The sequence below is a fragment of the Zootermopsis nevadensis genome, unplaced genomic scaffold (assembly GCF_977971745.1).
Source record: "Zootermopsis nevadensis isolate Lab colony 2312 unplaced genomic scaffold, Znev_1.0 Znev_ptg000019l, whole genome shotgun sequence".
Taxonomy (NCBI): domain Eukaryota; kingdom Metazoa; phylum Arthropoda; class Insecta; order Blattodea; family Termopsidae; genus Zootermopsis; species Zootermopsis nevadensis.
In genome coordinates, this window is record NW_028259151.1 from 221,201 (window position 1) to 243,291 (window position 22,091).

Here is a 22,091-nt window from a genome sequence, read left to right on the forward strand (position 1 = left end):
GTACAGTAATTACTTAATTCTGAATCACAGATCATTAGTGCTCAATGATCACTAGCAGTACAAGCTTGTTAATCCAAATTAGTGAAACTCCGTGGAGTAGCTTTTCTTCAGAATCTGACATCATGTCACGAAATACGCCGCTAGGAACCCGATCTTCATTAAACTCGGTAGGCACTGGAATACAACCGAGACTGGAATTTCTAATCCTCCCGTCATCAACAATATCTTCACGACTGCCTTGAAAACTTCTAAGGTACGAAAATACTAGTGTCATTAAAGTTGGGTATTGAAAAAAATACTGAGAAATGTAAGCGTTGAATAATACAGTATCTATTCACAAGCATAAAAATTCTTCGCGTAATTATTTTATCCATTTCATATATGTCAATTAGCGATTTAATAACAAAATATTTTATCTGTTACGGTACGTGAATTCCATTCTATTTCCATTTTTAATAAAAGAGATCGTTGCAGTTGTTTTGAAAAAGTAACATGTCATATTAAATGGTGCAAACTTACTGACTTTTCTCTGTATAAGTCTGTGGCAATTTGTTTTCTTTTGTTTCATTTTCATTACACGTAGACAGTTACGGTAATAGAATATTAACAACCACAAAGTTGGATAATGTTAACGCAACAACGTTTCAAATGGTTTCTGAATATTAGCCAGTACAAGGTAGCTGAAGAACCATTTTTGACACCCGCTGCTGTGCTGCTTTGCTCAAGAGTAACATCAGATAATGACCTCTTCTTGTGTCAAGGCAAGGAGCATTCAAACCAGATAGCTATGCAGTAACAACATAAATGGGCCCATTACGAGCAACGAAATAAATACTTTAGCAACAGAACGTATTATTATGATCTTAGGGGTTTTGGAAGTTTTCAAGGCAAAACTGGTTCTAAAGAACAAGTTAGTCAGAGTGGACTTGAGAAAACAAAGACATAACGGGCATCTCTGAGTCTTGGGATATCAACAGTCATCAAAATAAAATTATTTGTGTAGTTTGTTGTGTCTATTATTATAAAAATTTGTGATTCCTCGTTGTCTTCAAGAAATTACGTCATCAACAATGCCAACTATAAACAAACTCGGCATTGTTGTGGAACACAACAATGCCGAGTACAACACAACAATGCCGAGTAAACAAATAACGCTTCACTACCGAGCCAGTCGCATTATCACTGCTCCAGAAGAAGCGCGTGGAATCGCATTATTGACAATTTTCTGACAGTTGGCCTAAAACATCAGAAAAGTGAAAGAAGACGTTATCAACTATTTGAAGTATCAACTCTAACAACTGCAACAAGGTAAACTGATACTAATAATACTACTCATATATACTCGATATATTACGATTACGAGGATGGGTGGGGTTGGACGTAGAAAGTTGACTGAACAAGAACAGTTGGCCTCTGAACAGCGACGTAAAGAACTAAAACATCAGAACTATTTAACAAATGAAGCAAAGCGAAGTAAAACTTACAATGATAGACGAGACCATATTAACGACACACGTAGAAAAACTTATTCGGTAAGAACAGAGGAGAAAATAAAACAAGACGCTGAAAAGGAAATTATTAGATATCAAAGTAAATTAGTAATGAAGAACCAAGGACGACTGCTAATAGCAGCACATTTTATGAACGACGACCATCAACAACATTATCTGGGACCTATGAACTATGAATGTATTCATTGCAAAGCGCTTCACTGGCTCCATGAATCGACTCATCGTTCCAGTAAATCGTTTTATGATTGTTGTGCACATGGAAACCCTGATGAACTTAGAAAACTCTTTTCTCTTCGACATTTTCGCAACAAATGTCGTGTTTACAACAACATGATGGCATTCGCATCATTTCAAGCGAATCCCATGGACTTCGGAATTAGTCGACCAGGGTAATATCTACTATAGAAATTTCTGATTTCGTCGTCGTCAACCAATCTGTCGTCAAAAAATGACGTCATCAACAATGTCAACAGATATTTGTTTACTCGGCATTGTTGTGGAACACAACAATGTCGAGTAAACAAATAACGCTTCACAACAAAGAAATCAAAAAATATCAAGCCAGTCGCATTATCACTGCTCCAGAAGCAGCAAATCGCATTCTTGAATATTGACTGACAGTTGGCCTAAAACATCAGAAAAGTGAAAGAAGACGTTATCAAGTATTTGAAGTACCAACTCCAACAACTTCAACAAGATAAACTGATACTCATTCGATATATTACGATTACGAAAGTATTAAGAAAACTGACTTTTGATCGATATTAAGACGAAGATTTGCAAGGGTGGGGCTGGATGTAAAAAGTCGGCTGACCAAGAAAATTGGCCTCTGAACAGCGATGTAAAGAACTAAAACATCAGATTAGAGAAAGTGCTCCGAATAAGACATTAAACTAACCCCCCCGAAGGGGGTGTTGGTCAATTGTTTTAACCCTCAATTCGGGGCGGTTAGTTTAGTTTCTTACACAAGCTTGGTTGCGTTTTCTAAACTTGACCAACCCTCCCCAGGAGCTCCGAAAGGAGCGCCCTGCTCTAGTCATTAAAAATGAACCCTATAATTCACCCCATCGATGATGACTGATTACAATACTTGTATAAAATAATAATAATAAACAAATTTTATACGAGGGTCGCTCATTAAGTAATGCCCCACATTTTTTTCCTCAGAACATATTTATTCAAGATGGCTCAAATTTAGTGACAGTATAAATCAATGTTTCCTTTACACATACTATTTTTCCACATAGTCCCCATCAACTTGTACGGTTTTAAGCCAGTGTGGAACAAGTGCATGCATGCCTTGCCGGTACCAGCTCTTGTCCTGTGCACGTAGCCATGTCCTCACTGCTTGAATAACGCTCTCGTCATCTTCAAACCTTGTTCCGCGGATAGCATTTTTAAGTGGCCCAAAGAGATGGAGTCGGAGGGTGGATGGGGCAGCACCGTTCAACCAAATTTGGTGATTTCTTCCCGGGTTCTCGGACTTGTGTGAGGGCGTGCATTGTCATGCAGGAGCAAAATTTCTGCTGGATGCTTGTGAGGCCGAACTCGTCGGAAACGCTTCTTGAGGGTTTCCAGGGTCATAATGTACGCGTCTGAATTGATGGTCGCACCTCTTGGCATCACATCCACAAGAATGACCCCATCACTGTCCCAAAAGACAGTCATCATGACTTTTCCGGCGGAGGGAGTTGACTTGAATTTCTTCTTTCTCGGTGATAGAGGATGATGCCACTCCATTGACTGCCTTTTTGTCTCCGGCTCAAAGTGGTGTATCCAGGTTTCGTCACGTGTAATGATCCGGGACAGAAAGCTCTCCCTCAGCATCAAAACGCTCCAACAATTCAGAAGAAATCGTTTTCCTTTGAATCCTGTGGTCTGCTGTGAGACTTCGTGGAACCCATCTTGCGCACACCTTCGAATAAACAAGAGCCCGGATAATTGCAATTACACTTCCATTGCTGACTGAAAGCTGTTGGGCCAATTGTCGAGTTGTGATGCGCCGATCCTCACGAATAATGGCATCCGCGCGGTTCAACATGTCTGGAGTGGTGGCTGTGGCAGGACGCCCAGAGCGCGGCAGATCACGGAGCTCGGTTTCTTCACTTCCTGAAGCTTTAACTCTCTTAGCCCAGCGACCAACGGTGCTCCTATCGACTGCACAGCTTCCATACACAGCACACAGACGTTTATGAATGTTCACCACCGTTTCTTTTTCAGCAACAAAGAATTCAATTACAGCTCGTTGTTTGTAACGAGAGTCGTTCACAGACGCCAATTTAACAGTTCACTACAGCTCCGCTATCGGTTGGAATCATTTGAAACTCCGTACACGAACGCGGGAAACATCAAATCTCAAGCATGTAAAAGTGCACTTTTCTATCTTCATTATTGGCTGAGAAAAAAAATGTGGGGCATTACTTAATGAGCGACCCTCGTACTTAACACAAAATATATGTCACGCCGTTAACTCTTCAACAATGTTTGCTGTGTGTGTGTGTGTGTGTGTGTGTGTGTGTGTCTGTGTCCACCAAGTTCTTGTTATCACTGTTATGTAACAACACATGTAAGACGTAATTTTGCTGAAAGCCACAATCTGAGTACTGCAAATCAGGCACAAATTCTGGGGTTTCGAGGGTAATGCCCCTAATTTCACATATTTAATGGGATATTGTACGAGCTTGGATATTTTAATACGTAATAAAGACAACGTCTAAACTTTGTTCTGTTACAAAAGTAATTTATGAGCGCAGATATTTTGAGTGTAGAAATATCTCCAGTCGTTACTGTATGTTTTGTACCATCCAATTAAAATTATTTCCGTAGATGTATATGTTTTCATTTATTATTTATTTCTAAGGGTCCGTTAGTATATCAGACTATGAAGAGTCAAATTATAGGATTATACGTGTAAGATTTGAGGTTTTCACAGCAGTGAGTATGAAGATTCCTGTCTTCTGGGTTGTTGCGCTGTGTAGTCTGGTCGATATTAACCAACGTTTCAGAGGTCATACTGCCTCCGTCATCAGGGCGATCTGATGACGGACTTTTTATTTAAACCGTATTTCTGTTTTTATTAAAATATTTAATAAAACAAATATTTTTATAATAATCCATATCACTTTTTTTACTCAGTCGAAAGCTTTTATCTCATGTGGACGGGGGGGAGGGGGGGGGGGGTGAAAGAACACCATGCCACTTTATCTAATGTAGAATACGCCCAACAGACAACAATAGCTGAGTTTCCCCTCAGATATAATAAATTAATCCAAGCTGAAAAACTGTGACATAATGCAAACACGAAATTATTTCATCGAATCTGGTGTTTCATCCGACCACTTTTCGTCAGACACAATTCCTCGAATTTTTGTACGTTATTATTACGTCTGTTTTATTCAAAGTAATTCAATACAAACTCATTCAGAATAAAATACCTCTACTGTATGTCTTATCAGACGGTGTGGTATGATATCCCAAAGAAACGTGAAGAGACGGAGTTACGTCATGCTCTTACTTACACTGAAAGAACATTATTACGCAGCTCCGCGTAATTTATTAAACAGGAGACTGAAAAACACAGACCGAATGGGCTTGAATGTACCACATTCTCGCGTTCGCAAGCAAATAGTTTTCGTTCTTGTTTATAATATTGCTTCTTGGTGTTTGAGAATAGGGTGTTGAGGAGGATATTTGGGCCTAGGAGAGAAGACGATGGGGTCTGGAGAAAACTATTTAATGACGAACTTAAAAATTTATACTCTTCCCCCAATATTGTCAGAGTGATTAAGTCGAGAAGAATGAGATGGGCTGGGCATGTAGCGCGCATGGATGGGACAAGAGGTGTGCACCGGGTATTGGTTGGGAAGCCTGAGGGGAAGAGACCGCTGGGGAGACCTAGACGTAGATGGGAGGGTAATGTCAGGCGGGATCTATGGGAGATAGGAGTTGAAGGAAACTGGATTTTGTTGGCCCAGGACAGGGTCCGGTGGAGGGCTTTGGTTAATTCGGTGATGAACCTTCGGTTTCGGTAAGCCATCTAGTTAGATAGTTAGTTAGTTGGTTACTTAATATTGCTTCTTGGATGGCACATTAGTCATAATACTTGATAAGGTTCACATAAATAGAGCTTGAATATATAAAACAGGACCTATCGATACAAAACTTGCAATTACTTCGAAACAAAAAATGTTATTCTTCCAGGATGCTGATGCCACACAAATTTAGGGGAAAAGAAATGGATAGGAAATAGGAAATGAGAATGTATAAAATAATTTGCTGTAAACAGATAAGTGGATGGCTAAGGTGCGCCTTCAAGGTCTTCTGAGTAGAGCGAGAACCGACGTAAATATGTCATTATCTTTAAGATGCTTTATCTCGTAACTCTGACTATCGTTTGTTTTTTCTGGTACGTTAAACCTTCCATATTTCCCAGAAACACGTAGTCCTAGACCTTAAACGAGCAGTGATAATGGATATATATGATCTGCGTAGTTATTACCTATTCATTTAATAATATAACTCACATACACTTCAGAATATTAAAGGCAGTGTTTCTCGAAACCGCAAATTTTAATTATCTTCCTACAAATATACAAGGCCTTAGAACCCAAAAGACCAACATCTAAGAAATTACCAGTAGAGGCTGTCTTACATTTACGAAGAGTTTGAATTATGTATTCTGTTTCATTTTAATTCACCGTGAAGGGAGCCATTTATACCACAAGTAAGAAATATTAAGAATAATTACATTTCTAAACTGTTATTTGTACCGTAAATTAAACAGCAAAGGAATGCGATCACTAAAAAGTAACATGTAATATGCTTAGGTACATGTCGGAGAAACAACCAAGAAATATTTTAACATAGAACAACGGAAAAGTTGAACAAAAATTATATCAAGGCCAGTGCAATTTTAGCAGCATTTAAATGATTTTTAAGTCTAGATATCTAAAATGTTCAAATACATAATACAGTGTGTATTTTCAGTTGCTGTCGATTTTGTGGTTGAGCTTTACAAAAAACTGTAGCTATTTAATTTAAATTTAAGCAAGAAACAAGTAGCGGACATTTTCGCGGGGAACTTGTCACATGTAATTTAAATTTCAAAATTATATAATGGGTTATGTAATTAAGCAGACTGAAAATCTTGGATGTTTCAAATTTTCCCCAAATAATATAATAATACATGTGACTATGACGGTTTCATCCCTAAACTAAAACCAAAATTGATACAGTGGAACCTCGACATAACGCGGGAGGACAGCTTCAGTACCCGCGCTATATGTGAAATTTACTTAACTGACGTAATACATATGTAATCGTATTGGGGGACATGATCACAGCCGCGGTATAACGAGGCGCGGTGTATCGAGGATCCACTGTAATTCATTATTTACCATAGGAAGGAGGAAAGAAAAAGCTCATAAAGAAATAACGCTTAAATCGAACATTTTACTTAATACAATACTGTTCGCAAACGACCAAGTAATAATGTCTACTGAAGGTAATCTACAACGTTCCATGTACTTATTAAACAACATCTGTAAACTAAAGTAATGGCTTTCAGAGGAAAATATCCTATTAGAGCAAAAATCATAATTTACAACGAACCAGTCGAACAAATATCAAATTTTAAATATCCTGGCAACGATATATCTTATGACACCAATGTAGATATTCAAATTAAATTAGCTAAATTCCACTCCATATGTGGAATAATACAGACAACACTTAAAGTGGGCAGAGGCACCATATAAAATTTTACAAAGTATTAGCAATGCCGATTTTAATTTATGGAAGTGAAGACTGGATTTTACAACCAAAGATCTGTAACAGATTCAGTCACCGAAAGTGCGTCTCCTTCGTTGAATAAAAGGATGCAAGCTAATGGATCATCTTATAAACAAATCCATCTTACTATATATTATTATAATATAAAAATTTGTGATTCCTCGTTGTCATCAAAAAATGACGTCATCAACAATGTCAAGAGATATTTCTTTACTCGGCATTGTTGTGGAACACAACAATGCCGAGTACAACACAACAATGCAGAGTAAACAAATAACGCTTCACAACAAAGAAATCAAAAATTATCAACCCAGTCGCATTGTCACTGCTCCAGAAGCAGCACATCGCATTCTTGAATATTGACTGACAGTTGGCCTAAAAAATCAGAAAAGTGAAAGAAGAAGTTATCAAGTATTTGAAGTACCAACTCTAACAACTCCTACAAGGTAAACTGATACTCATTCGATATATTACGATTACGAAAGTATCATGAAAACTGACTTTGATCGATTTTAAGACGAAGATTTGCAGGGGTGGGGCTGGACGTAAGTAGTTGAATGAACAAGAACTGTTGGTCTCTGAACAGCGACGTAAAGAACTACATCATCAGACCTATTTAAGAAATAAAGAAAAGCGAAAGAAGACTTACATTGATAAACGTAGAAAAACTTATTCAATAAGAACAGAAGGGGAAGAAAGCAGACGAAGATTTGTAAGGGTGGGATTGGACGTAGAAAGTTGATTGACCAAGAACAATTGGCCTCTGAATAGCGACGTAAAAACTTAAACATCTGACCTATCTATCAAATAAAGAAAAGCGAAGGGAAATTTACATTGATAAACGTAGAAAATCTTATTCAGCAAGAACAGAAGAGCAAAAAACAAACAAACGATTTGTAAGGGTGGGGTTGGACGTAGATAGATGACTGACCAAGAACAATTGGCCTCTGAACAGCGATGTAAAGAACTAAAACATCAGACGTACTTAACAAATAAAGTAAAGCGAAGGGAGACTTACATTGATAAACGCAGAAAAACTTATTCAACAAGAACAGAAGAGCAAAAAACAAACAAACGAAGATTTGCAAGGGTGGGGTTGGACGTAGAAAGTTGACTGACCATGAACAGTTGGCCTCTGAACAGCGAGGTAAAGAACTAAAACATCAGAACTATTTAACAAATGAAGGAAAGCGAAGTAAGACTTACATTGATAAAGGTAGAAAAACGTATTCAACAGAAACAGAAGGGAAAGAAATCAGACGAAAATTTGCAAGGGTGGGGTTGGACGTAGAAAGCTGACTGACCAAGAAAATTGGCCTCTGAACAGCGATGTAAAGAAGTAAAAAATCAGATTAAAGAAAGTGCTCCGAATAAGACACTAAATTAACATACCGAAGGGGTATAGTTTAGTATCTTACTCAAGATTTTAAAACGCATCCAACCCCCCGAAGGAGGAGTTAGTCAAAAGTTTTAACCCGCCCATTGGGGGGTGAGAGTTAGTTTAGTTTCTTACTCAAGGGTTAAAACACTTGAATGAGACATAAACTAACCCTTCCGAAGGGGGGGTTAGTTTAGTGTCTTACTCAAGAATTTAAAACGCAACCAACCCCCCGGAGGGGGGTTCGTCAAGTATTTTAACCACCATTCGGGGGGTTGTTTAGTTTCTCACTCAAGGGTTAAAACACTTGAATGAGACACTAAACTAACCCTTCCGAAGGGGGTTAGTTTAGTGTCTTACTCAAGAATTTAAAGTGTTTAAACCCCCCATTCGGGGGGTTAGTTTAGTTTCTTACTCAGGTGTTAAAACACTTGAATGAGTCACTAAACTAACCCCCCGAAGGGGAGTTGGTTTAGCGTGTTACTTAAGATTTCAAAACGCAACTAACCCCCCCAAGGGGGGGTTGTCAAGTGTTTTAACCCCCCATTCGAGTGGGTTAGTTTAGTTTCTTACTCAAGGGCTAAAACACTTGAATGAGACACTAAACTACCCCCCCCGAAGGGGAGGTTAGTTTAGTGTCTTACTAAAGATTTTAAAACGCAACTAACCCCCCGAAGGGGGGGTTGTCAAGTGTTTTAACCAGCCATTCGGGGGGTTAGTTTAGTTTCTTACTAAAGGGCTAAAATACTTGAATGAGACACTAAACTACCCCCCCCCCCCCCCGAAGGGGAGTTATTTTATCGTGTTACTTAAGATTTCAAAACGCAACCAATTGTTTTAACCCTCAATTCGGGGCGGTTAGTTTAGTTTCTTACACAAGGTTGGTGGCGTTTTACAAACTTGACCAACCCTCCCTAGGAGCTCCGAAAGGAGCGCCCTGCTCTAGTAAGAAATACTTCTGGGATATTTAAAACACAGGATTAGATTGAAGAGTATAGGAATAAACTGATATAACATGGACGGATGACCGACAGATTCCAAAAATAGTATATGAATATAAACAGAGAGAAAGACGAGAACCTGGTAGACCCAGAAAAAGACGGTCTCAGATATGAGCCGGAACAGGTAGCCTATCCCATAATGATTATGACGATGATGATGAAATGCCATATAAGCTCATGCCAGAGCCTGCACCTTGTGCCTTTGGAAACTTTAAAGACACCATCTCCTTTTTATATTTTACAAAACACAAACAATTTTTATAATAGTATTATTTTCTCATCATAACATATTTCAAATGGTTGTCTAAAAGAGTGAGCATTTTAATGTATGAAAAATGTTACAGATTTTTATAGCGACATAGTATGTGTTGAAGATTTCTGTCTTCTGGGTTGTTGCGCCGTGTAGTATGGTAGATGTTTACCAACGTTTCGGAGGTCATACTGCCTCCATCATCAGGGCGATTCTTAGTATGAAGATTTCTGTCTTCTGGGTTGTTGCGCCGTGTAGTATGGTAGATGTTTACCAACGTTTCGGAGGTCATACTGCCTCCGTCATCAGGGCGATTCTTAGTATGAAGATTTCTGTCTTCTGGGTTGTTGCGCCGTGTAGTATGGTAGATGTTTACCAACGTTTCGGAGGTCATACTGCCTCCGTCATCAGGGCGATTCTTAGTATGAAGATTTCTGTCTTCTGGGTTGTTGCGCCGTGTAGTATGGTAGATGTTTACCAACGTTTCGGAGGTCATACTGCCTCCGTCATAAGGGTGATTAACCGCAGAAATCTTCATACTCACCGCTGTGAAAACCTCAAATCCGACATATATGTTGTTATTCCCCATTCAAACAAGTATGACTCATGCTGTATATTTCCGAATGATCACAGCGTTGCTTTAAGCTGAAGACCTCTCAAGGTCAGGCATAATTTTCAGAAAAGTCAGAAGTTGACAAAATATGGGGTTGGACTGACCTTCAATTACGTGATTTTCATGCCGATCTGCACTATACTGTATAATCAAGATTATTAAAAACATTAGGACAAACACAAGGAGCGCTTCGTCCTGCAATTCTTTTACCTTCGAAAACTAAGGCCTTCAATGCTCCTTATAATTTCATATTCAGTCATAAAAGATGTGCAAACTATTTGTTATTTGTGTTCATTTATTAGTATCACCGGTCCGTGGTCACGTACGTGTAGGTCTACTCACGTCATAGCCTGTTCTCCCTGAACTCGCTTACAGTTCCTAGGAGCCCTGGCCTCCTGTAGAATTTCTAACCCTTTGTTAGATAACGGGCAGTCGTTCTTGAACAAGGGTTAACCCAATGCAAGGCCTCTTCCTACGCCGGACAACACAAGGCCATACCTCGATTAGGATTCGAACCCACAATCCTCGTCTTCGAGCGATCAAAGCACGCCTTAAATCGCTCGGCCACTGTCAGCAGAGTTGCAACTTGTTATGCAAATCCAAGGACCATGCATGCGTCGCTAAACAATAGTGGAAGTGTATTCTGACATGAAGTACACATATTTTCCAAATGCTTCCTTGAGATTTTGATATTTAATTGGTTTTAACGCACGGCTATTGGTAGTACTTTTATTTACTCATTACACTAGTCTCGACTTCAGACTTCATTTTGTTGAACTACTCGTAATAATTTACTTCATATAATTGCCTGAGGCCACGATGAAAGGATTAGGTCCGGCCTGAGATTACTTAAAGTTTGCCCAAGTCTAGTTGATAGCTTTAGACACGTTTAGTCTTGTATAGCATGTCTATCGGAAATTCTTTACTAAACTAATTATCTTTACTTACCATCTTATACTTATTACACAGTAATTCATACATTGCAATAACTAAATCTCGAACAAATATCGTATATGTATTCAATCGCATTAGCTTTCATTACAGTTTCGATAAAAACTTACGATACGTTGTGTTATGTCACACGAGGAACAGACAATTTGAGACAGAGACAGATGGACATTTGATTCCATGTCTTGTGATCGTTATCAGTTGCTGTCAGTCAAGGTTACTGTGTATCCATACTTAGATGCTACATCATATTTAATTTAAATAGGAATACGAAACTACTTTTCCCGCTTGGTAAATCTCATTGGCGTTTTTCTGAAAAAAAGCGTATAATTGCACGATGCTCTTCCTGAAGATAAACATGTGAGTGAGGTTCCTTTAATAGAGTTTAACGCCCGGCAAAACACCTTAATTGCGTTTTCAGTGAAAGAACAAAGAATAGCCCATCACATTATGACGGCAGCTGCCAATTACATTTTTCGAAGTGTCCTGTCCAACAGGTACCGGGGTCGCTTTCCGGGGATAAAGCGCGGCCAAGGCGTAAAGCTGACCACTTGCCCCTGTTTAGTGCAGAGGTTAATAAGAAGAAAGACCTAAACCACCCCACACACACAAAATCAAACGCCTATAGTGGGACAGCTTTACTTCTTTTACCTATAGACCGTCTGTTAATGATAATTAATAAAATCTTCTTTGGCCAGCAGCCGCGTCACTTGGTTAAACTCTGCCGACGTTTCGAGAGCCATTTCTGTCCTCATTTTCAACGCAAGTCATCTGTTGTTTACAAGAAGCTTTTACAGCATAGAAATATTGTACTTATGTTCTTTCTTGCGGCGACACAACGAATTCTTGAGGTCTAAAAGAATAAGGTCCTCCTCCTCCTTGCGCACTAGCCTGCATGCAATTATTAGTTTCCTGTTTCTACAGGAGACATTCAGACTGAAAAGGTGCAGAGAACACAAGTGGAAAGTCAATGTATTCCGGTATGGATTACGCCTATCCAATATTGTTTGTACTGTTAACGATGTCTTTGCTTTCCTCGAAAGGCTCTCATCTTGTCTCTGTGACTGGCTTTGTTATCTCGTCAAGTAATCACAGTTTCACTAATAATTTATTTGATGTAGTGCATTGCGATTCCATTCCAAATTGTTCCCCTTAGACCGCGCAGCCATTTTGGTAGGTTCCACTGCAGTTATGTGATGTTCTGCATATCTTTCCATCAATGGTGGCGCTGACTCACGACTCCGTATTTTCTTATTATTCAACAGAACATATTTTTATGTTTTCTACAGCTCGTTGTCTACTCCTTGTCCATCGTTAATTGTTTTATTTTGATCCTTGCAGAAGAAGCCAGAATAAAAACGTTCTTTGCCACAGCAGTTTATCCAATTGCCTCCTCCAACGAGCACTGAAGTGAGCAAGGTACAGGCAAGGTCTTGGAAAACAGAGCATTCCGTGAAACTGACAGACCTGATAAAACGAATATGACGCTATACAAAAATCTGCAAGTCAGAAGGCGTTTGACTCTCCTGCTTCAAAAGCCTCGTAGCGACGACTTCCTCATTGCATTAATTAATATTTCGTCTATTATTCCACTCTGAATATGGCTAAAATAAAGAGATATTTAATCGCCACTACTTTTCAGCTTCGTTTTAGAAAACGTACTAGGAAGATCCAAGAACATCTGAAGTCACTGGAAGTGAATGGTTCATATTGGCTGCTTGTTAATGCTGACGATTTTAACTTACTAGCAAACACATCAGTAACACAAAAAAACCAGAAGTTGTATTAGATACCATGAGCGAGGTTGATCTACAAATAAATCTCAAGAAATCTAAGTATGTTTTATAAGAAAAGCACAAATAGATATAGCTAATAAATATATCGATAATATGACAATATCTGGAAACGATAGCAGCTAATCAAATTTTGAATTCGCTGAGAAATTCAGAGCAGATTCAACTTGCGAAGTGCTCGATACCGTTCAGTTTAGAATATTTCATCTCCCCATCTGCGGAATGGAAGTCCAAAACTTATTTTAATCAGTAATTCCTTCTTCTTCTTTAGCATTTGTTTCACTTTGGCAGGGTCTGCTTTTTTTCCTCTCTAGGAGGTTTGCTTGATCTATTTAGACATTCGGTAGGACTCCTTGGTCGAGTGATCGGCCCGTCGTAAAGCCTGTACCTGTACACAGGACAGCACAACACAGAAAGATGCGGATAAACATCAATGCCTTGAGTGGGATTCGAACCCATGGGCCCAGTGTTCGAGCGGCACAAGGCCCACGTCTCTGAATCAGTAATTTACACGTGGCAAAAAAATAGCCTACGTCACAGAAACTTAATTCGTAGTACTTTTTTGCAGGGCGCTTTCCGTAAATGGCCTGAAGTAACCCATTCATTCACATGAACGATGAGTGCCTTGAAACACCGCAGAGAATCCTTGGCCACAAAGCTACATTCTGAGACAAGGTCAGCAACTTAGATGACAAAGCTACGTATTGCCCGCGAGAAGTTTGTTTCTCCACGAAGAATTCCAGTGATTTCTGGACGAATCGTAAGTCTTTTAACAACACTGGATTGAATGCTGCTGATATTTAACGTAGAATGATGTGAGGACAATCACGATCTGTGAACTTGTAAGAATTTCAAAGGGAAAGATCGTGGCATATTGAAATGAAATATCCCAGCATAGTCTTGAGGAACTGAATGAAACTACGAAAATATTCCATGATATTCGCTGTTACGGCCGAAATTCGAAACGGCTGCATTTCAATACAAGTCACAAACGTTACAGCTTCAGCCAATTTTCTCATAGATCTGCATATGAAAAGAAGTAGATGCCTCGTATCCCATACGAGAGTAAACAGACCTTCAAAAAGATTTGAATGCAACAAAAGAAGGTCACCTTTTTCTATTAGTTCTCAATATGGCGTTTTAAGTAAGACTTCAGATAGTGTAACTGGAAATCTTTCAAGCAGCATTCAACATATTACATTAATAAACTAAATGTTTCGCGTGTATTTTTGTACACCGATCTGTCCCCACCCCTTTGCTTATAAAACATTCTGTCTATGGACCTGACGTCTGTTTGGAGTCTTGGACGTTTTCCTCTGATTCGTCCACTGAATTACGATGCAGAACAACATTGTACGCCAGGAGTCAGCAAAATTTTATTACCACGGGACGCATTTGCTACTCACATCTTTGTCGAGGACCGCAGAAAAATATCAATAATGTCGTAGACAGTAGCGGAACTGCAATTCTTTAACTCAAAGATTAACTTGAAAACAACAGCTATATTCCTCCATACAATTCAGTTTATTGTATAAGCATAGCTTGTTAGATTTTAACAGTTGTAAATCTAAGTTATTGTTAATTTTATAAAACTACGGTTATTAATACCACAATAATTTTTATATTATTTTGTTAAATATAATACGGTTTCAACAACGGAACAAAAAGTTGTCAGTGGAACCACGGTTCCGGAGAATTTGACGTAAATACGTCTATACGGAAAGGAAGTTTATATATTGGCTTTATTCTAAATATATCCTTTATACATGCTTTACAATTGAGTAAAGTTTGATTAAGACATTGCTTATTTAACTTGAATTAGTTACGCTTAAGATGGGTCTGTGGTAGATGAATGTAATGTAAGGTAAGGTAAGGTAAGGTAAGGTAAGGTAAGGTAATGTAATGTAAGGTAAGGTAAGGTAATGTAATGTAAGTTAAGGTAATGTAATGTAAGGTAAGGTAAGGTAAGGTAAGGTAATGTAAGGTAACTATATAGGTAACCATTGTTGTTTATTTGTTGATAAACAGATGACGTTTCCAAGGTAACGTAACAATGAAGTTACACTTTTTCGTTTCCCTTTTACGTAATACTATTTCGTAACACTTTTTCGTTACATTTTTGCCGAATGACACTGACCCTAAAATATAGACGTATTTACGTCAAAAAAATATTGAACTGACGCGATTTTAATGTAACAGGCATGCATGAACTTATATAATTTTTATTTTCCTTATTAAAAAGTATTTATTCTATTGTTTACCTTAAAAGGTGAGCCGGGATAGCTCAGTCAGTATAGTGACTAGCTACGGGCTGGACGACCGGGGTTCGATTTCCGACTGGGGCAGAGGATTTTTCCTCTAGCCTCTGCGTCCAGACTGGCTCTGGGGCCCACCCAGCCTCCACTACAATGGGTACCGGGGTCCTTTCCCGGGGGTAAAGCCGGCAGGGGCGTGACGCTGACCACTCACCCCCATCTAGTGCCGAGGTCAAGGAAGAGAGGAGCTATACCTCCACTCACCCCAAACGCTTACTTTCTTGACGTAAATACTTCTATATGGAAGGGTCAGTGTCATTCCGCAAAAAAGTGTAACGAAAAAGTGACAGGAAAATGTGTAAGAAAAATGTGTAAGATGGTTACCTAGGAAATATCAACAATTTGTAAATATGGACCGACAACAATGGTCAGCTTGCATGCATTGTTGTTACCTAGGAAACGTTATCTGTTTACTCGGCAATGTTTGCGTTACATTACTGCCGTCAACAATCCGCTTTCGTTATTGCGGAAAGAGCTGAGCTGTGAATCGCTTGTAGAAGAAGTGCGTCGTAGAGTAAATAATATTGTGCTGTTAAAACGTTTTACAATATCACAGGTACTTATCTTATATAAGAATTATTAAGAAATCTATTCTTGCGTTAGTTTGTTGCGTCATACTATGTACAAGATGGATGACATTGAAGCTAAAAGACTCCATAACGCAGAATATATGAGACAGTACAGAAAACGTAAAAAATAGAAGTATTAAATAATGAACTCCAGAGTGTATGGTCAATGATGAAAAAGTTTTAATTGTAACCCTGTATATTTGTAACCACACACCTATTGATGAATGTAAGAAACTTATTTTGAGTCATTTAAGACACAGAAAATCCTAATACAATGCCGATAATATTGACAGGAGATTTTAACATTGATTTAAAGAAGGAGGAAAATCAAAGTTTTGTCACATTTATGGAGGAAGCGTTTGGCTTAATGTTGATGTCAATTCCTCAATGTAGTACTACTAGATCAAAATCTTGTATAGATATGGTGTTTGCACGATATGTTGATACTCTAAAATGTACAAATTTTATAACATATTTCAGCTACCACAGACCCATCTTAAGCGTAACTAATTCAAGTTGAATAAGCAATGTCTTACTCAAACTTTACTCAATTGTAAAGCATGTATAAAGAAAATATTTAGAATAAAGCCACTATATAAACTCCTTACCGTATAGACGTATTTACGTCAAATTTTCCGGAACCGTGGTTCCACTGTCACTTTTTTTTTACCTTAAAAGTAAAGTAATTAAAGCTATCGCACTGTACGCCATGTAGGCGCTTGGGGGGGGGGAAGAGGCGGTACAGCTCCTACTCATTCTTAATCTCGGCGCTAGATGGGGTAAATGGTTAGAGTCACGCCCCGGCGGCGCTTTACTCCCGAGAAAGGACCCAGGTACCCAATGGATAAAATATTCGGTGGGCTCCAGAGCCAGTGAGGATGTAGAGGCTAGAAGAAAAATCATCTGTTCCTGCCGGGGATCGAACTCCGGTCGTTCAGTCACTATACTAACTGATCTACCCCAGCTCCCTTTGTTGATTCCCTTAACGCTTATATAATTATCTATACGTTAACCTCATGCATAAATTTCTTTTCCCTTCTCGCCTTGGGAAAAGTTTGCGAGCTTCAAATGCGGCCCGCAGGTTGCTGATCCTTATTGTAAGCAGTTTGTGTATAACAGAAGAATATATTTAACAATCGACCTTCACATGAACATGTGTGTAATACAACAGAATTTCCACGTAACTCCTCCGTAAGACTCCGAATTTAATGTTTCATCTCTTCAATTCAGTGAAGTTATATATCGTACCTGGCTAAGGATTCAGATACAGGAATCAACACTTTCAAAAAAACCACTTGTAAATAATATTCGTTTTAAGAGCTTAAATTATGGGGACAAAATTAGCAAAATCATTGTTAATGGCAAAGTCACTGCGGTACAATAACATGTGCACTGGCAATTCAACAGTGCACTTAAGAATGATTTGCGAAGCCCACTCGCAGTCGACATCCGGGCAGAGGGGAAGGACTGTGGTCAGTCGGCTAAATCAACGGCATTACAGCGTTCTTGGCACATCTGCATTAGCACCAAGCTTTCACTCTTAAAGAATGGCATGTTTCTATTTGACTCGAAGGGCGGAAGTGTTAATCTCAAACTCGAGTAAACACTTCTTGATGTCATACTTCCGGATTTTGGTGGCGTGTAGATTGGTAGGCAGACACAAACGTTTCCTAGAAACATAATGTCTCCATCTTCGGGGCTCAAGTGAAGATGTTGGTAAGTGAAGGGATTTATAGCGACTTGGAGGGAGGGAAACCTACGAACTCACACCACGACTTCATTAAAAAACCAATTGATTAATCACCGTTTACTCCGAAAATTGTTAATGCAGGAGTTAATCCACTGGCCGGCAATTTACTTATGATTTTCTTTATGCCTGCTACATGAGTACCTCATTTTAACTTTCTTCAATAAAATTTTACTTAACAACTTTACCTTATTGCATATATATTGAATTTACTTCAAATAAAATTAAGCTTCGCGTTTGTGACATAATTGCTTCATTTAAAAAACACAGACATATATGCAGAATACTGTAACGATCTAAAATATTGTTCAGCAAACGTACGGTTAAGGATGGGACAGAAATAACGCTTTTGAATTATATTCTAAACAAGTCACTTCGAATTTTGGAAACATTGCTAAAGATACAATCAGACGAAATTGTTTATCCACGTATTCTTAGGAAATAACTTAAAGTGTAAAATACTTCTGACTGCCCAGTCTTTTCGACCTGACTGCTTGGTTCTTAAGAGCAGATCATATAAGATGCAATGCATAAAGAGATATAAGTTAATGCCGATCACCGACTGCTTCGACGCTAACAACCACTACAGCATTTACAATAAGTTTGGTTCACATCCTATATATATATATATATATATATATATATATATATATATATATATACACACACGAGGTGCGATCGGAAAGTTTCAAGACTGTGTCAATAGAGGGCGAACCGGATGTAGTACGAGCTTCTGCCTTTAGGGGGTGCGGCCTACATTCATAGTGAATCAGTGTGCCAGCCAGCATCATCGAATTAGCATTTGTTTCTTAGTTACGGGCGTTTTGGTAGTGCATTACACCGACCCTCCTGCGATTGCGGATTTTCATGAACAAAGAGTGTGCATCAAATTTTGCCAAAGACTCGCCAAAACGGCTACGGAAACCTATGAAATGCTAAAGCAAGCATTTGCGGAGTCCGCAATGGGTCGTGCACAAACTTTTGTGTGGCATTCACGTTTTAAAAATGGCCGAACCTCTGTCGATGATGACGAGCGTTCTGGACGACCATCTTCGAGCACAACGCCTGAAAATGTTACGAAGATTCCGCAGGCCATTCACGAAGATCGACGTCGTACCATCAACGACTTGTGCGACATTGTTGGGATAGGCTATGGGACCTGTCAGCTGATTCTAAAGGAAGAACTCCACATGCGACGCATCATGACAACGCGCCAGCGCACACCGCCCTCAAAGTTCGGCAGTTTTTGGCCTCAAACACCATGGCCGTCATCCCGCACCCTCCTTATTCGCCGTGTGACTTATTCCTCTTCCCAAAGATGAAAATTCAGCTAAAGGGAAGGAGATTTGAGACGATAGAAGAGATTCAGGCAGAATCGCAGATGGTGCTTGACAGGCTGACAAAGAAAGATTTCCAGGGATGCTTCCAGGCTTGGCAGCGGCGCTGGGATCGTTGTGTTCACTCCCAGGGGAACTACTTCGAGGGTGATGGATGAATTTAATACCTGAGATAAGTGTACGGGTTTTTATAGGCGCAGTCTGGAAACTTTCCGATCGCACCTCGTATATATCCAGTGTTAGTTTCTTGTAGTTGAGCCTGCCATTTAAGAGGCTGCAGTGTCGTTATTAGTTACACTGTTTATTAAATAAGGACGTACACAATTAATTCGAAATACAAGCGGTGGACATATATACATTTTAATTTAGCAAGATTTAAGTTTATCATGGCGGCGAGTATGAATATGGTTGTCTTCTGAGTTCTAACAGTAGTTTACTGGTCAAAGCTGTAATGGTGTAGGCAGCAAATATCTCTCAAACTTCGGTAAGCGTCTACCAGACTATACGGTGCAACAAGCCAGAAGGCAGCCATCTTCATACATTTTAAAACCTTGGCTAAACTGACAAGCAGTAAACACGTGTATGATACATGCCATGAAGTAATTATATTACTACAGCGCACATAATTTTGAGTAAAGCCCGAATAAAGAACAAGAAAATTTTCAGCAGACTTTTGAATAACCGAATGGAATATTGGCGTTCATTTGATTCTATTCTCTATTGTTATTCCAAATTACGGCTGAGAGCATAAAATCCGTAGAGCAAGAGACGAGTGCGTCTGTCTAAGCGTTTTTGAACTAGAGATTAACTAATTCCTTAACTGACCTGGAATGATCGGATGCGTCGAATTTCTGGCGATTATTTCCAGCCACTGCCATTTTGGATATTCACATACGACGGCTTCCTTTCAGCTCCTGTGCAGTCTGCCACTCAAATGACTTCCACGAGGACGAATCGTGATTATCTAAACTTTACGTTCATAATGGTCAATCTTATTTTTGTGACAGATACAAATAATTCCGCTACTTGTAAAGAAACAACCACATTTCTGTACAACGTTCGTAGAACTGGCTCACACTGAGGACAAATTCGAAGCTACGACGTACAGCATACAGAAGGAGAGAAACTCTTGAATCCCCTCCCTTACCCAATCCTCCCACGAAATGGATTTGTTTATTCAGTAAAATTGACACGGACAGATTCCTGTTTGTTTTGTGATCAGTGTGCCTACTCGAATATCGGTAAAAGAATAGAAATACAAACAACTTGTTCTGACGTGACGGTTGCGGAACACAGCGTTTAGTCTACAGCTCTTTGAAGATGTTAGCTAGCGAACATGTGCGCCCGAGGTGTCTGAAAATGTAAACTGTTGGCGTGCAATGCTGTCATTAGCTTTAAGTACATGGACTTTGCAGTTGTATAATAATCTAATTTCAGCCTTATTCCCTATGCGAGGAGCCAACATATGAACCGTGACAAAGCAGTGATTAGCAGCTGCCATATCAGAATAATAAATGTGATAAGCTTTCGACATTAGAAGTAATATTTTACGTCAATATTTTGAACAGTTTATATATGAATATTGTGCACATTCTCTGGTTTAACAAAGGAAACTCCACAAACATCACTTTTATTTGGAATGAAGGTGAGAACAGAATTGGAATGGCGAAGGACGTGATGGTGTAATAACGGTGATAAACTTGTAAATAACATAACGAAGAGGGATTTATGAACCGCTGAATAATTCCCAACAGAATAAGGACGACTGTGTACAGCGGAGTTGGCTGGATAGAGATGCCTAGTAATACAAGGAGAGCTCTGTGGTGAATGTACAGGACAACTGAACCAGAACATTTGAATGAAAGTCAAAGGAAAGCTAGCGCAAGGCGAACACCCAGTTGAGGAACTGAAGTCAATGAGGATAATACTTAACAGCGACGAAAGCGCACACAATGTCCACTCTCTCCTGAAAATCTTATTAAAAAAAGACAATAATTACTTCCAACTGAATCTTTTGTACTTTCTTGTTTAACTAATAAACTAAAATCCTGGTATCTTATTTAATCCATTCAGTTGCACACGTCTCTCATTCTCTTCAACTTTCCTGATGTTATACTTCAGAGTGAAATTAAAGAGCATTGAACATAGAGCACCCCGTTTAGTAGACGACAAACGACAAAGGAAACTCTACTAGTCAACTCACGTTGGTCTACACACAAGTTAATTAACTCTAAAAGTTGTTGGGTCCGAATTAAAATCTTACATAGTGTTTCTCACCAAATTTACTAATATCTATAAATGTATAAAAATATAATGCACTGATCCATTACATTATTTCTCTAATAACGTATTTGTGGCTCCGAAAGGTATGATTAATTTGACCCACATATGCATGATAACCAGTTTTATCACCTAATAGTGTAAGACGTTTCAGCAAAATACCATATGAAGTTGACGAAAGAATTGTTCTAGGAAATTACTGATTTCCGTTTTCAAGAAGAAGAATAATTGATTTTTCCCATTGGTGAGATAATTCTTTCTCGTTCCGAAGAGAAACTATAAGATTACGCAACACTGTGCCACCTGCTTGGAGTAGTTCAACTGTAATTAAATCGATACTGGAGATTTACAACGTATCGAGTTCTCAACTACAATTTACATTTAAATTAAACCTTTGTTCTAGAACTAATGGTTTGGCAGTGTGTATTTAAAGTTATTTAAATTCATCACCTGAATGTTCAGTAACATAAGCAGATATAACTTACGCCAAACGCATTTACGCTCTTATCGGTCAACCCGATCTAAAACTAAAGTCGCCAAACAACTTTTCACCCGCGTT

At 38.9% G+C, this 22,091-nt stretch overlaps 1 protein-coding gene and 1 long non-coding RNA gene across 4 annotated transcripts in view; one reads left to right on the top strand and one right to left on the bottom strand.

The window, feature by feature from the left end:
• The window catches only part of ine (solute carrier family 6 member inebriated), a 113,899-nt gene that overhangs the window by 77,442 nt on the left and 14,366 nt on the right, over positions 1-22,091 (bottom strand). The window lies entirely within an intron of this gene.
• On the top strand, positions 1,135-21,320 carry LOC110827486 (uncharacterized). The gene is made up of 3 exons (XR_002542338.2): positions 1,135-1,308; positions 13,853-14,044; positions 20,862-21,320. It is a non-coding gene; the product is annotated as an uncharacterized LOC110827486 (long non-coding RNA).